Here is a 13119-nt window from a genome sequence, read left to right on the forward strand (position 1 = left end):
CCCGTATCAAAATGGTAAAACGTTTTCCGTTGATAACCTCCCACAAGGATTGATAAACTTAAAAGGCGCATTGTTTGTCGTCTGGTGGTTTAGGAGACTATTATATAAATCACACACAAATCAGCTGAATTAGATAATCAACCTCTTGCATAAACATAAATTAAATGATACGAGTAATTATTAAGAATACACTTACTAATGGTGTGATGAAATTGGGAACAGTGTTGCTTTCATATTTCCCAAGTGGACATAATCTTTTTTTTGCTTCAAAAACACTAATTCGTAAATATACACACATGCCATTATTATTTGCATATATATGGCTCAAGTCATACAATAACAAATGACATTATTGAAGGTTGTAAACGTACTCAGTTATCATCCTTACACAACTGTCAGAGGGTTTGCCTGCGCGAGAGTCAATCCAGTACACTGTTTTTGTTTCCACTTGGATTGCCAGTAGCGCCCAATGCTCCCTATTCAATTTGGGACATTGAACTATTAGTTCATTTACACGCATGTAAGCATCTTAATAATAAATTTATAGAACCATGATTTATTACAATAATCACGTACTATACATACATATTCTCATTGTAGGGGGCAAGCCATAGTTTTTTGGTCGACATCAACCGACGAGCGATACTATTGATTTGTTCTTCTTATGAAATTCTTTGCACAAAGAACGCCTTAGGACTCAAGAATCCGTAGGCATGAATTGGGACCTTCCACTCAGCGAACTGATTATTCAGGTACCTATTACGCCACATGGAACAAAGAATGTTATTGTAATTGATAATTTAAACAAACATCATTATTCATAAATTGAAATGACTAAATAGTTCTATTAATAAAACTTACTTCATCCAAATCAAAATGTGAACAACTTCTAAATTGTCAAGGTCGACAAATTCCATCAGTTGCTTCAGGTCCAGTACGGCTACATCAGCTGCGCCCATAATTTCCTCTTCAATATTAATCATGACTACATCCCGTCTAGGTGACCTCTTTACAGCTAGGTTGTGCAAAGCCTTCAACGAAGTAGTTTTCATTTTTTTCTTATATTCACACGATTCATAATAAGAATCATAAGCGGGCTTAACTGCAACAACTTTCGTAGCTAGCTTATATTGTATGTTCTGTGGTTTTATTTTTGGGGAAGACGTAGTCCTTTCAGTGACCTTGTCCGTTGACATAGTTGTAATTGCTTTAGCTGCCATCTTTGCTTTGCTTAACTTCTGCAAATGTAAAGATTAAGTACTTACGATATGTTAATATTCGTACCCTAATATATTTAAAGAACAAGTAATAATTAACGTCTGCAAATAATTTAACTCAAGGATGACAACATTGATGAGGTTGTCAGGCCATTGCACATAAGAGCTTAGGGCTTCTTTCAAATAAGTGACCTCCTCATTAGGAAATGGTATTTTTACTTCCCCATACTCGTCTTTATATAATTGGGACACTTCCACTTTCCTGCAATTGTCACGAAGGGGTATACCATGAACCTTAACTTGTTGAAGCCGATCGTAATTGAACACGTATCCCCTGGCAACAGCAACTTTCTATTTCTCCTGTAAATAGAACAGACGACAAGCCACCTTGCAATCTCCCTTCACGACAGCTTTAATCAATTAGTACACATACATTCGCTACATTTAATAAATTTCATAAGTAAAAAATGTGTATGGTATAAATAATTATAAACTAGCAGCTATTACCTTTTTCGGTGTTGAGAAGAACATCTGATCATTAACTACCTCCACCTCATCCTATGTCACGGCCTTCCTGGCTTTCTCTTCCTCTTCAACTGCCTAATATCGATCCTCGGCTCCCACCTCAGTCTCCTTTACCATTTTCTTCTCCCTTGCCATGTCATCCTCGGCTTCCTTCTGTACATTAACACTTATCCATATAACACGTACTGATTTTCCAAATCATATAACACACTGTATATAAGACATAAATATTATTACCTCCTTTTCCTCCTCCTCCTCCTCCTCCTCCTCCTCCTCCTCCTCCTCCTCCTCCTCCTCCTCCTCCTCCTCCTCCTCCTCCTCCTCCTCCTCCTCCTCCTCCTCCTCCTCCTCCTCCTCCTCCTCCTCCTCCTCCTCCTCCTCCTCCTCTGCTTCCTTTATGACTTCTTAAACCATATCTAACTCTTTTTCTGATGTCTTTTCCCCAGTTTCCAACATTCTCAGCATCAACATGGCTATTTTCTGTAGCTGTGTAGTATAAATTAATGTCAGCATATATAGTTATAAATTACGTTGGTTCAAATACAGTATTTATACGGTTACCTTCTTGGAATCATCACCACTCATCATCCTTCGAGTAGTTTTCCCAAAATACTTAGTGATACCAACATGCGTCGATACCCCTCTCACACGACCTGGATGCTCTGCTTTGCCGATTGCCCTAGCAAGAATGTCATCACATCCTTGAGGCTTTCATTTTCCTTCCTGTACCTCCTTCTCACAGATCCTCTACATGCACATAAAACCATTAAGCAACTCACAATTATATAACTCCGACCACCAGTGGTAGGAGTAACATATTTATTCAAACTTAAAATTTTCTCTTTGATGTCGTTATCATATTCAGTTTCCGTCTTCCCATTCTTAGGAGTGTGACCTTCCACCCAAGCGTCGTGACGACTGAATTGTCCAAGCTTTGCCTACAATTCATTCATCACATTGATATCCTCTCAAAATATTTATGATTTTACTATAAACATATATAACATCTGACTAAAACATCTAATAGTCTAATACTATAAGAATTATGTACTTACAAGTTTCTTGTTAATCATTCTATAACCACCTTGGGAGCCGTAAATGACGGTCTTTTTCTTTGAAATGTTTGCCTTGTTCCTCTCACTCATAGCCTTCATCAAATAAATTGTATCAAGAAACGTAAGCATGACCAAACACTAAACTAAGTATACTTTTTTACTTATTATTATTAAGTTACCTTAAACTTGCCAGACTGCCTATAAGCGATATAGCTATCCCAATGGTCCTGGCTGACATACTGATACTTCTATTTTGGTGGTTTCTTGTTCATCTCCCTTGTTTCCTTGTTGAATAAGTGGTTCTCAGCAATCTTTAACTTCCAAGATCTAAGGGCTTTCCATGTATTTTTATAGGTACTTATCATACTTTTCGGGGACAACGTAAGCTAACTGCATATATCATCAGCATAGTTGGTACAAGTGTTTCGGCTAATACACATATCAAGTAGAAACTTAATTTCAGCTAAAGCTTTTATTATTTTATATACATACCTTTATTCTGTTTATTAGCATGGTGTTTGATACCCGTCGTTGTGAGTACCAAAGATAAAATTTATAATCTCCTATTAAGACTAACCTAGGCTAGTGGTAACAGGGTCGAACCACAAGGAGGCAGTTGTAAACTTTAGTTGATTTATGTTCAGTCTAAGGTAACTATTATGGGGGTTGATTTGAATTGGTCTAAGACTAAGAGCAAACAAAGATAATAACTAAAAATACGATTTAAACAGATAAAAGAAGGGTACTAGGATAGTCGGGTCATTATAGCTTCGGCGGCAGCAAACTAAGTCGGTCTGAATCAAACACAGGTAAGGCGGGAAATAAAGAGGTCCTCTCGGTCCACTCTTAACAAATAGCATCTCTCGATCTCGCTATAGGTCCCTAATGTCACTAATACTAACTCTCGTCCTGAAAAGTGACTAACGGTCTAAACTATACCTATCTTTCGATCTTAGTACAGTTTAGTCGATTTAATTGATGGTCTAATAACCTCCCCTACCTTCCGATCTAATGGGTCAGTCACGAAATAGGTATCTAACTGGTCGCATGCATTCGATTCGTTAAATACAAGATTAAATTCAATTAAAACGAATACAAACCCTACGAGGTCAGTCGATCGACTGATAAGGTCAGTCGATCGACCAACACGCGAAACAGCTTCCCTAATCTAATGCCGCCTATGCCATAAATCGCCTACATCCTAGCACTATAGAATTAGCTACTCATGATGAAAGTAATAACAACAACAAAGCTAATAATGATTACTGAGTTCATGCTTAAAGTAAATAACAATAACGATAACACGATAATTGGCTTTGGGGCACTAACTATCAAACCTATACTAATAACGAAAGTAAACAATAAACTAAAATTAGAGCAGAATGAATACCGAGATTTAAGAGAAAGATTGAGAACAAAGGCAGAATTCCAATGCTAAAATCGATATCCCAAACCCTAGTTACTCGAAATAAACTGAAAACGAAAGTATTGTATTGTGATAGAACCTTAGATAAAAACTTCGATTAAAACTTGGATATCTAAACTGATGGTTTTATGTTACGTTATATAGCAATCAACGCAACATCTTATTTCCTAAACCTAAACTTCACGGGCTTCAAGATTCACGGTCTTTCAATTCACGTCTGGAATAGAAATCTGGTCGATCGACCGATCTTTGGTCGATCGATCGCTCCTCAAAGAAAAAGTAGCTTCGGAACCGAGCATTGGTCGATCGACTGAGGGTGATAGTCGATCGACTGGATGAGCTGCTATTGACTTCTTTTAACTCGTGGACTCGTCTTTTGGGCCTTGGATTGCGCACCAAGCTCGTTCCTTAAACAGTTCCTTTACGTCATTTGCAATGCAGATTACTCGGGGGCGGATTTGGCTTGATTTCCCGTTGAATTCTTCACATTTTCGCAATAAAGTACAAAACACTAAGTAGACGGAAATAGGGAGAAATGTAGCATAAACTACAAGAATGAGCTCTGAAATGCGTGTAAAATGGGATGTAAAACATCATATAAATGACACGCATCAAACTTCCCCAAACCAAACCCTTGCTTGTCCCCAAGTAAGAACTAGACTCGATCTAATGACCTAATGGAACGAGTTCAATCTCAGAGCGAAATGCAAACTGTTAAGCCTAAACCAATTTAATGCACAACCAACAATCAATTAGTAATGTGAATCGTGCAAACGAATTATAAAATCGTTAAAAACTGCTGAACCGTTGACTATACAGACTTATCAAATTGGACTCTCGCGGGTCGCTCAAATCACTCAATAAGTACAGGTGAAATATATATATAAGATAGAAAGAAGTAATTTTGTAGTGACTCTCACCTAACTACGACCTATGAGGACATGCCAGCAATAAAATATGAAAATGACCTCTACGACCGTACATATGCATTCCAACCGAACAGATGACCAATGACACATGCCGAGGTATATATGGGATATGTGAGGTATGGGTAAGAAGAGGCAAAACATTTTATGGTAAAGTGGAGGTACAGATGATCAAGCTAATACCAAAACGGAACCAAGTGGTAACATCCAACTTCTTTCTCATAAACAAATGAAACGGTGCTATAGCAAGCACAAAACTCATAATCTCCAAACTATTAAATCAATAAAACTCCCCATAGGATATAAATAAAACATGGGAGCAAAAATCGCCAAAAGATAAGGATTAAATTATGCGAATTGATTTTTTCCTCGAATCTTCAGTCGATCGACCAAAAGGGGCAGTCGATCGACTGCTTTGAACAGTACAGGACATTTTTTTTCTTTCTTTTTCGAATCATTTTTTTTTTCATTTTTTTTCTTCTTCTTTTCGTTTCTTTATTTCCTCCTTTTCATCTTTCCATCAATATCTCAAACATGAGCATATGCTACCAAAAACGAGTCACAATCCCAAAAACTAGGCTACTAGCTTGACAAAGGCAGGCTATGTGTAGGATGTAGTAATCGGGACAAAAAGGATATTTTTGGCAGTGTGGAGCTTATGGGCAAAATGAATAAAGGGAAACCTCTACCACATGTGTCGACAAACCACAAACCGAATGCATACAGGTATTAAGTAGATCAAGTTCATATTTATGCAAATTAAGGAAACATGTCTCATAAGGAGTACTACTCACATTCCTAAATAAACCGGTCATTAATGTCACCAGTTATAGGCTCTAAAACTCAGAAATATGATGTAGCTTGCCAATTTTCAAAGTCAAGTCTCAAGCTCAGCAAATAATTTAACGAAAACTCGTGGATATGCATATACGATTCTACTAACAACATGTTAATCTAGCAAGGCTCAGGCAAAACAGGTGCAAATGCGATATCATCCTTGAAATACTACCGTTCCGACTCAATCTATATGCTAAAATAAACGTGCATTTTATGGAATTTTGGAAATTTTCAATTTTTTTTGAATTTTTTTCTGTATATATAAAAGAAATGAAATACAATGCAAAACAAAATTAAACGTGAATGCAAGCAAATGATATGCGACGCAAAACCCTTCCCCAAACCAAATCGCACAATGTCCCCATTGTGCAAAATCAAATAATGAAAGAAAAGAGAAACGGGAATTTGCGAGAAATTAAATAAGCAAGACATAAAGGAGAGATATGGAACTCACAAGACTTTAAGCGTAGCAAAGGAAACCTCCCCAAACCAGCGTGAGCTAGGAGGTTTCAGTAGCCAGCAGTGCTACCAATAAAAGTGCCTGAAAGACAATTAAAAACCACGCATAAGACCGAAGAAAACAATTTTGAAGCGTAAAAACTGTGCACAAATGAGACAATAGAAGAAATAGATAATTCGACGGAAAATAAAGTGGAGTAGAAGACTCCCTTAGGTCCGCATATCGACCAAACACAGCAGGGGAGAGGTCGTGAACGAATATAGCAGCAGCAGTGGTCGATCGACCAAGGAGATCAGTCGATCGACCAGGTGGGCGTGAATGTAGCTCTGTAAAACCGCAATTCAGATCGATCGACCAATGGTACCAATCGATCGATCGCAACACGCAAATAGCGTCTTATTTCTTCGTAATTGCTCAATGATTTGAGCTAACAAGCTCTAAATACCTGCAAATACACAATAGTACGCGCCCAAAATTGCGCAAAACCCAGAAGAATGTCGAAAGTGCAGAAAAATCCTAAACAAAACGAAATAAAGGCGAAGTTTTCGCGCACACAAAAGCAATAAAAATGTCTTAACAAAGCAATTGGAATGAAGTTTATAACGAGCTTGATCAACTTAATCGTTGATCAAGAAGGACCACGGTATGGCCCACTTCGTCGGCTTCTGGCTACTAGAGGTAGCCTCATAGGTGCTCATGTTATCAGTTTCACCCTTCTTAGCTTCGACAGTCGGAGAACTCAGCTGATCAGCTTCGTCACCTCTCCAATCAAGGACTTCCTTGGGATCATCGGAATCCAAATCGGACCATCTCACCTTGGCTTGCTCACCTTCCACTTCCTCATCGGTCTCATTGCTTAGGCATCCAAGACCTCCTCTTTGAGTGATAGGCTCTCTCATGCTGGAATAACTTGTGACTTGCTCTTCCCCAAACCAGCTCCTGCATTATTAGAAACAGACAAATCTTCCTCCAGTTTGCTCCCGGTCTGGGGCGGACGGGTTACAACAGGAATAGAAATAGGCATATCGGGAAGTACAAAGTACGATTTCTTTTCAGAAACCGTATTACAAGTTACGGGCCACATGGGATCCTTTTTCTTAGCCGGCTGGGCAAAGACAATAGAGTGCTTTCCCACTTTGAAAGTCAAGGTTCCTAGACCGACATCAATAATCGCAAATAGCGGTGTGCGAGAAATGGCCTACCCAAAATAATGGGAATATGGTCATCCTCGGGCATGTCAAGGACAACAAAGTCGACAGGGAAGAAAAACTTCCCTATCACGGATGGGTATGTCCTCTAGGACTCCTATAGGCTCGACCGCAGATCGGTCGACCATCCGAATCTGTCATCTCGTTATTGCAAACCTGGTCAACTTAAGCTTTCTAGCTAGACTCAAGGGCATGACACTTATGCTAGCTCCTAAGTCACATAATGCCTTTTCGATAGAAAAGGTACCTATCTTTGCAAGGAACGAAAAACTGCCGGGTCTTCTAACTTATGGGGCGCAGTGTGAGACAAGTAGGAGCAAGACTCTTTAGTTAACGCAACAATGTGAACATGTTCAAGCGATTTTTCTTTGACAACAACTATTTCATAAATTTAGTGTATCTTTGGCACTTGGTTAACTAACTCAAGGAAGGGTACCTGAACATTCAAGCTACGAATAACTTTCTCAAATTTACTAAAAGATACCTGTTCCTTCGTCGGCACGAGTCTCTCCGGATATGGGGCTGTAAGGAGTACCTTAGCCCTCTCCTCTAAGTCGCGTGTGCCGGTATCCTTGGACTTAGGCTGAAAGTCCGTCACCTTTTCTTTGTTGAAGCTAGACCCCTCCTCGGACCGTCTCAAATGAGAACCATTGACCGTCATTGGATTGAACTTCGGAGCTGGGACTGACCCATCAGCACTCGGGTCTGCCCCTAAAATATTCGGGACGGTGGTCCCCCGAAACAAGTGGTCTCGTAGATTATTTGGCATCAAAGGACGAAATTCTTCAGCATCAGCAGCGATCTCAGTCGATCGACCACCGTCTTCAGTCGATCGACTGAGATGTACAGTTCCAGAAGCTCCTGTAACCCGTGATTCAGTCGATCGACTGAGTATATCAGTCGATCGACTGAAATGCCTGGCAGACGTCTTTTTCTTTGATTTGTTCGTTGAAGCTTTCTCTTGACTTGTTTCCGGCTCATCGTTCTCAACAGCATCCTCAACCATTGCAGGACCATCAAGGGTGGACCCGCTCCTCAAAGTGATGGCATTTAGGGTCTCCTTTTGTTCGGGTTGAGTGGGTAAGTGTCCGGGAGCTCGAGTGTTACTTTTACTAGCCAGTTGAGCAATTTAGCTCTCAAGTAACTTCATCCCGGCCTCTCTTGCTTGGGACTCCTTTAGCAACAGATTCTTAAGCTCGGAGAACTCAGAATTCTGTGATTGTTGTTGTTGCGGCACATATGGAGGCTTTTGAAACTGCTGTTGCTTTTGATGAGGCGGGACATAGGGTTGTTGCTGCGGCGGATGTTGGGTTGGATTTTGGACATTTTGGCTCCTCCAACTCAAGTTTGGGTGGCTTGGCTCGTAGTAGGTGTTTGTCTGCCTATAGTGTTGAAAGGCAGCACAAGATTCAAATGGACTAGGGCAGTTTTTCGAGACATGGCCCTCAACTCCACACCTTTCACAGACGAAGGGACCGTCTGACACGGCATTAACTTGGTATATCCCACCCTTAGAAGCTCCTCCTAGCTCATACTTGTCAAAGCTCGCGGTGAGAGCCTCAAGTGCAGCAACAGAAGAGGATTCAGCAGCTCTCCTCTGGTTCCCTCTCGAATTCCCATATTCGGCCTTGTGGGTAGCTAGATCGTCAATGATCTTCCACCCCTTGGTTGCTCCCAGATTTTCAGCGAATCTTCCATTGGCAGTACCATCCAAAATGGCCCTCTGATCGTCGTACAACCCATTGTAGAAATGATTGCACAAACTCCACTTTTCAAACCCATGGTGCGGTATGGTTCGCACCAACTTCTTGAATCGGACCCATGCTTCATGGAAATTCTCATCAGGCCCTTGTTTAAAGCCCGTGATTTGAGCTCTAATAGCGATCGTCCTTGAAGCAGAAAAGTACTTCTTGTAGAACGCTAATGCCAATGTGTTCCAATCAGTGATCCCCTGAGCGGTCCGGTCCAAATCTCTATACCACTCCCTTGCAGCGTCACGTAGGGAGAAGATGAACATGGTCTCCTTGATTTGATCCTGGGTCACGCCAGTTGGCGGGGGAATGGAGCAGCAGTAGTCAATAAAGGTCTCCATGTGCTTAGCTGCATCTTCATTTGACTCCCCCAAACTGATTTCTCTCGACCATAGTAATGTAAGCAGGCTTTGGTTCGAATTTCCTGGCATCTCCCGGTAACTCGAACCCCTTATATAAGTTATCGGTTGTCGGCTCAGAATAACTAGCTATACTTGCTTCCTCGGCCATGACTGGAATTTCCGGAGAAGTAACTGTCTCGGCTGAAGAAGTGGAAACGGGTGAAGACTGTGGGTCTTCTTCGAACAGATCGTTCTCGTGATAGCTTGACAGAGTACTCAGCTCTTCCTCTGTCGGTAATACCCTTTGTGTTCGTCTCAACTCGCGCAAGGATCTTTCAAGCTCAGGGTTCAACGGTACTAATTCTCCACCCTGTGACCTGCGCATAAGAAGAAACTACAAAAAGAATATAAGAAAAGTTTAAGGAACGGGTGTCCCTTAAACTAAGAAAGACTAAAAATAAAAACAACTAAAGTTAGGACTATTGCCTCCCCGGCAACGGCGCCAAAATTTGATACCCGTCGTTGTGAGTACCAAAGATAAAATTTATAATCTCCTATTAAGACTAACCTAGGCTAGTGGTAACAGGGTCGAACCACAAGGAGGCAGTTGTAAACTTTAGTTGATTTATGTTCAGTCTAAGGTAACTATTATGGGGGTTGATTTGAATTGGTCTAAGACTAAGAGCAAACAAAGATAATAACTAAAAATACGATTTAAACAGATAAAAGAAGGGTACTAGGATGGTCGGGTCATTATAGCTTCGGCGGCAGCAAACTAAGTCGGTCTGAATCAAACACAGGTAAGGCGGGAAATAAAGAGGTCCTCTCGGTCCACTCTTAACAAATAGCATCTCTCGATCTCGCTATAGGTCCCTAATGTCACTAATACTAACTCTCGTCCTGAAAAGTGACTAACGGTCTAAACTATACCTATCTTTCGATCTTAGCACAGTTTAGTCGATTTAATTGATGGTCTAATAACCTCCCCTACCTTTCGATCTAATGGGTCAGTCACGAAATAGGTATCTAACTGGTCGCATGCATTCGATTCGTTAAATACAAGATTAAATTCAATTAAAACGAATACAAACCCTACGAGGTCAGTCGATCGACTGATAAGGTCAGTCGATCGACCAACACGCGAAAAGGCTTCCCTAATCTAATGCCGCCTATGCCATAAATCGCCTACATCCTAGCACTATAGAATTAGCTACTCATGATGAAAGTAATAACAACAACAAAGCTAATAATGATTACTGAGTTCATGCTTAAAGTAAATAACAATAACGATAACACGATAATTGGCTTTGGGGCACTAACTATCAAACCTATACTAATAACGAAAGTAAACAATAAACTAAAATTAGAGCAGAATGAATACCGAGATTTAAGAGAAAGATTGAGAACAAAGGCGAGAATTCAATGCTAAAATCGATATCCCAAACCCTAGTTACTCGAAATAAACTGAAAACGAAAGTATTGTATTGTGATAGAACCTTAGATAAAAACTTCGATTAAAACTTGGATATCTAAACTGATGGTTTTATGTTACGTTATATAGCAATCAACGCAACATCTTATTTCCTAAACCTAAACTTCACGGGCTTCAAGATTCACGGTCTTTCAATTCACGTCTGGAATAGAAATCTGGTCGATCGATCGATAATCTGGTTGATCGATCGTTGCTCCTCAAACAAACGGTAGCTTCGGAACCGAGCATTGGTCGATCGACTGAGGGTGATAGTCGATCGACTGGATGAGCTGATATTGACTTCTTTTAACTCGTGGACTCGTCTTTTGGGCCTTGGATTGCGCACCAAGCTCGTTCCTTAAGCAGTTCCTTTACGTCATTTGCAATGAAGATTACTCGGGGGCGGATTTGGCTTGATTTCCCGTTGAATTCTTCACATTTCTGCAATAAAGTACAAAACACGGAAGTAGACGGAAATAGGGAGAAATGTAGCATAAACTACAAGAATGAGCTCTGAAATGCGTGTAAAATGGGATGTAAAACATCATATAAATGACACGCATCAGTGTTCCGTATTTTACTCAGTTCACTGATACACGGCGTACCGAGAGGCACATACTGTCTTACACAACAACCAATCCAACTCGCAAAATACCCGACATTCTCACCATATGGCAGCCCCGTATCTTTATCTCATTGTAAAGGATTATGTATCTTTGAATTTATTGCTTCTAGGGAAACCTTGTGGCGCATTCGACCCGCAGTGTGCTGCAAATTATTCTCATCACCTGAGTCATCGCCTTAGGCATTTCCATCGTTTCTTTTCTGCTTTTCGACCATATCTAAAGAAGAAATTAATAAACAAATAATAACAATGCATACTTATAATAACAAACAAATCTCTAGAGAGGAGGATTTATTACTTCTTTAAAGAGGAGAATCCGGATTGATTTGACGGCGACAATGGCGATGATGACTGCGAGGACGATGGGGTAGGCTGGTGGTTGAGGGGAAGCTCAGTGTTTGAGGATATTATGCGGAGGAGGGGAAGCTCTGAGTATATATGTGTGAATAATACAACACTTGCAAGACCTTGTTTAATGGAAAGTAATAAACACAGTATAAGAAAAACCGTTGTATTTTGTGGCCAAACAGACAACGGTTTTATTTCAAACCGCGTAATTGATTAGTACTATCTACAACGGGTTAGAAATAACCGTTGTCTTAAAGATTTTCATTTTGTTTGATTTTCCCGTCAAGAATTAAAGCATCATTTTTATATACATAACAACGGCTTGAACCGTTATAACTGTATATGTCCTGAACAACGGTTTAGGTATAACCGTTTTATTTTATATTTCATTTTGTTTGATTTTAGAGCCAATAAATAAATCATCATTTTTATATAGATAACAACGGGCTGAACCGTTATAACTGTACACGTCCTAAACAACGGTTTAGGTATAACCTTTGTATTTTATAATTCATTTTGTTTGATTTTACCGCCAATAAATAAAGCACCATTTGGTACGATTTTTCCCTAACCCGCCCGCTGCAACAACAGAAAAAGTTTACAACAGCAGTTTGATATATAACAGCAAGACAATAATTACACATGACGTAAGATATCTTAATTGGATTACTGATATTTTCACGGCTGCCGGGAACGTTTTTTGGAATTGCTAGTCTCTTCATTAACCCAAATACCTTCAGCGTGATCATCTTGTGTATATATGTTTGGAATGTTGAACATTTTCAACATCATTACCAAATTGCGATATAGCACTGTGATTAAGTCCTTTAAATTCGACGTCTTCTTCATCTGGAATTCGGCGATGGCCAGATAGAACAACTGACCACATCTTATCCATAGGATCGGTAACATAAAACACTTGTTTTGCT

The 13119-nt window shown here is 40.0% G+C and overlaps 1 non-coding gene across 1 annotated transcript; it reads left to right on the forward strand.

Moving 5' to 3' along the window:
- Positions 1-9429: 9429 nt before the first annotated feature.
- LOC141625614 (small nucleolar RNA R71) lies at positions 9430-9536 on the forward strand. The gene has a single exon (XR_012535383.1). It is a non-coding gene; the product is annotated as a small nucleolar RNA R71 (small nucleolar RNA).
- Positions 9537-13119: the final 3583 nt, after the last annotated feature.

The sequence above is a fragment of the Silene latifolia genome, chromosome X (genome assembly GCF_048544455.1).
Source record: "Silene latifolia isolate original U9 population chromosome X, ASM4854445v1, whole genome shotgun sequence".
Classification (NCBI taxonomy): Eukaryota; Viridiplantae; Streptophyta; class Magnoliopsida; order Caryophyllales; family Caryophyllaceae; genus Silene; species Silene latifolia.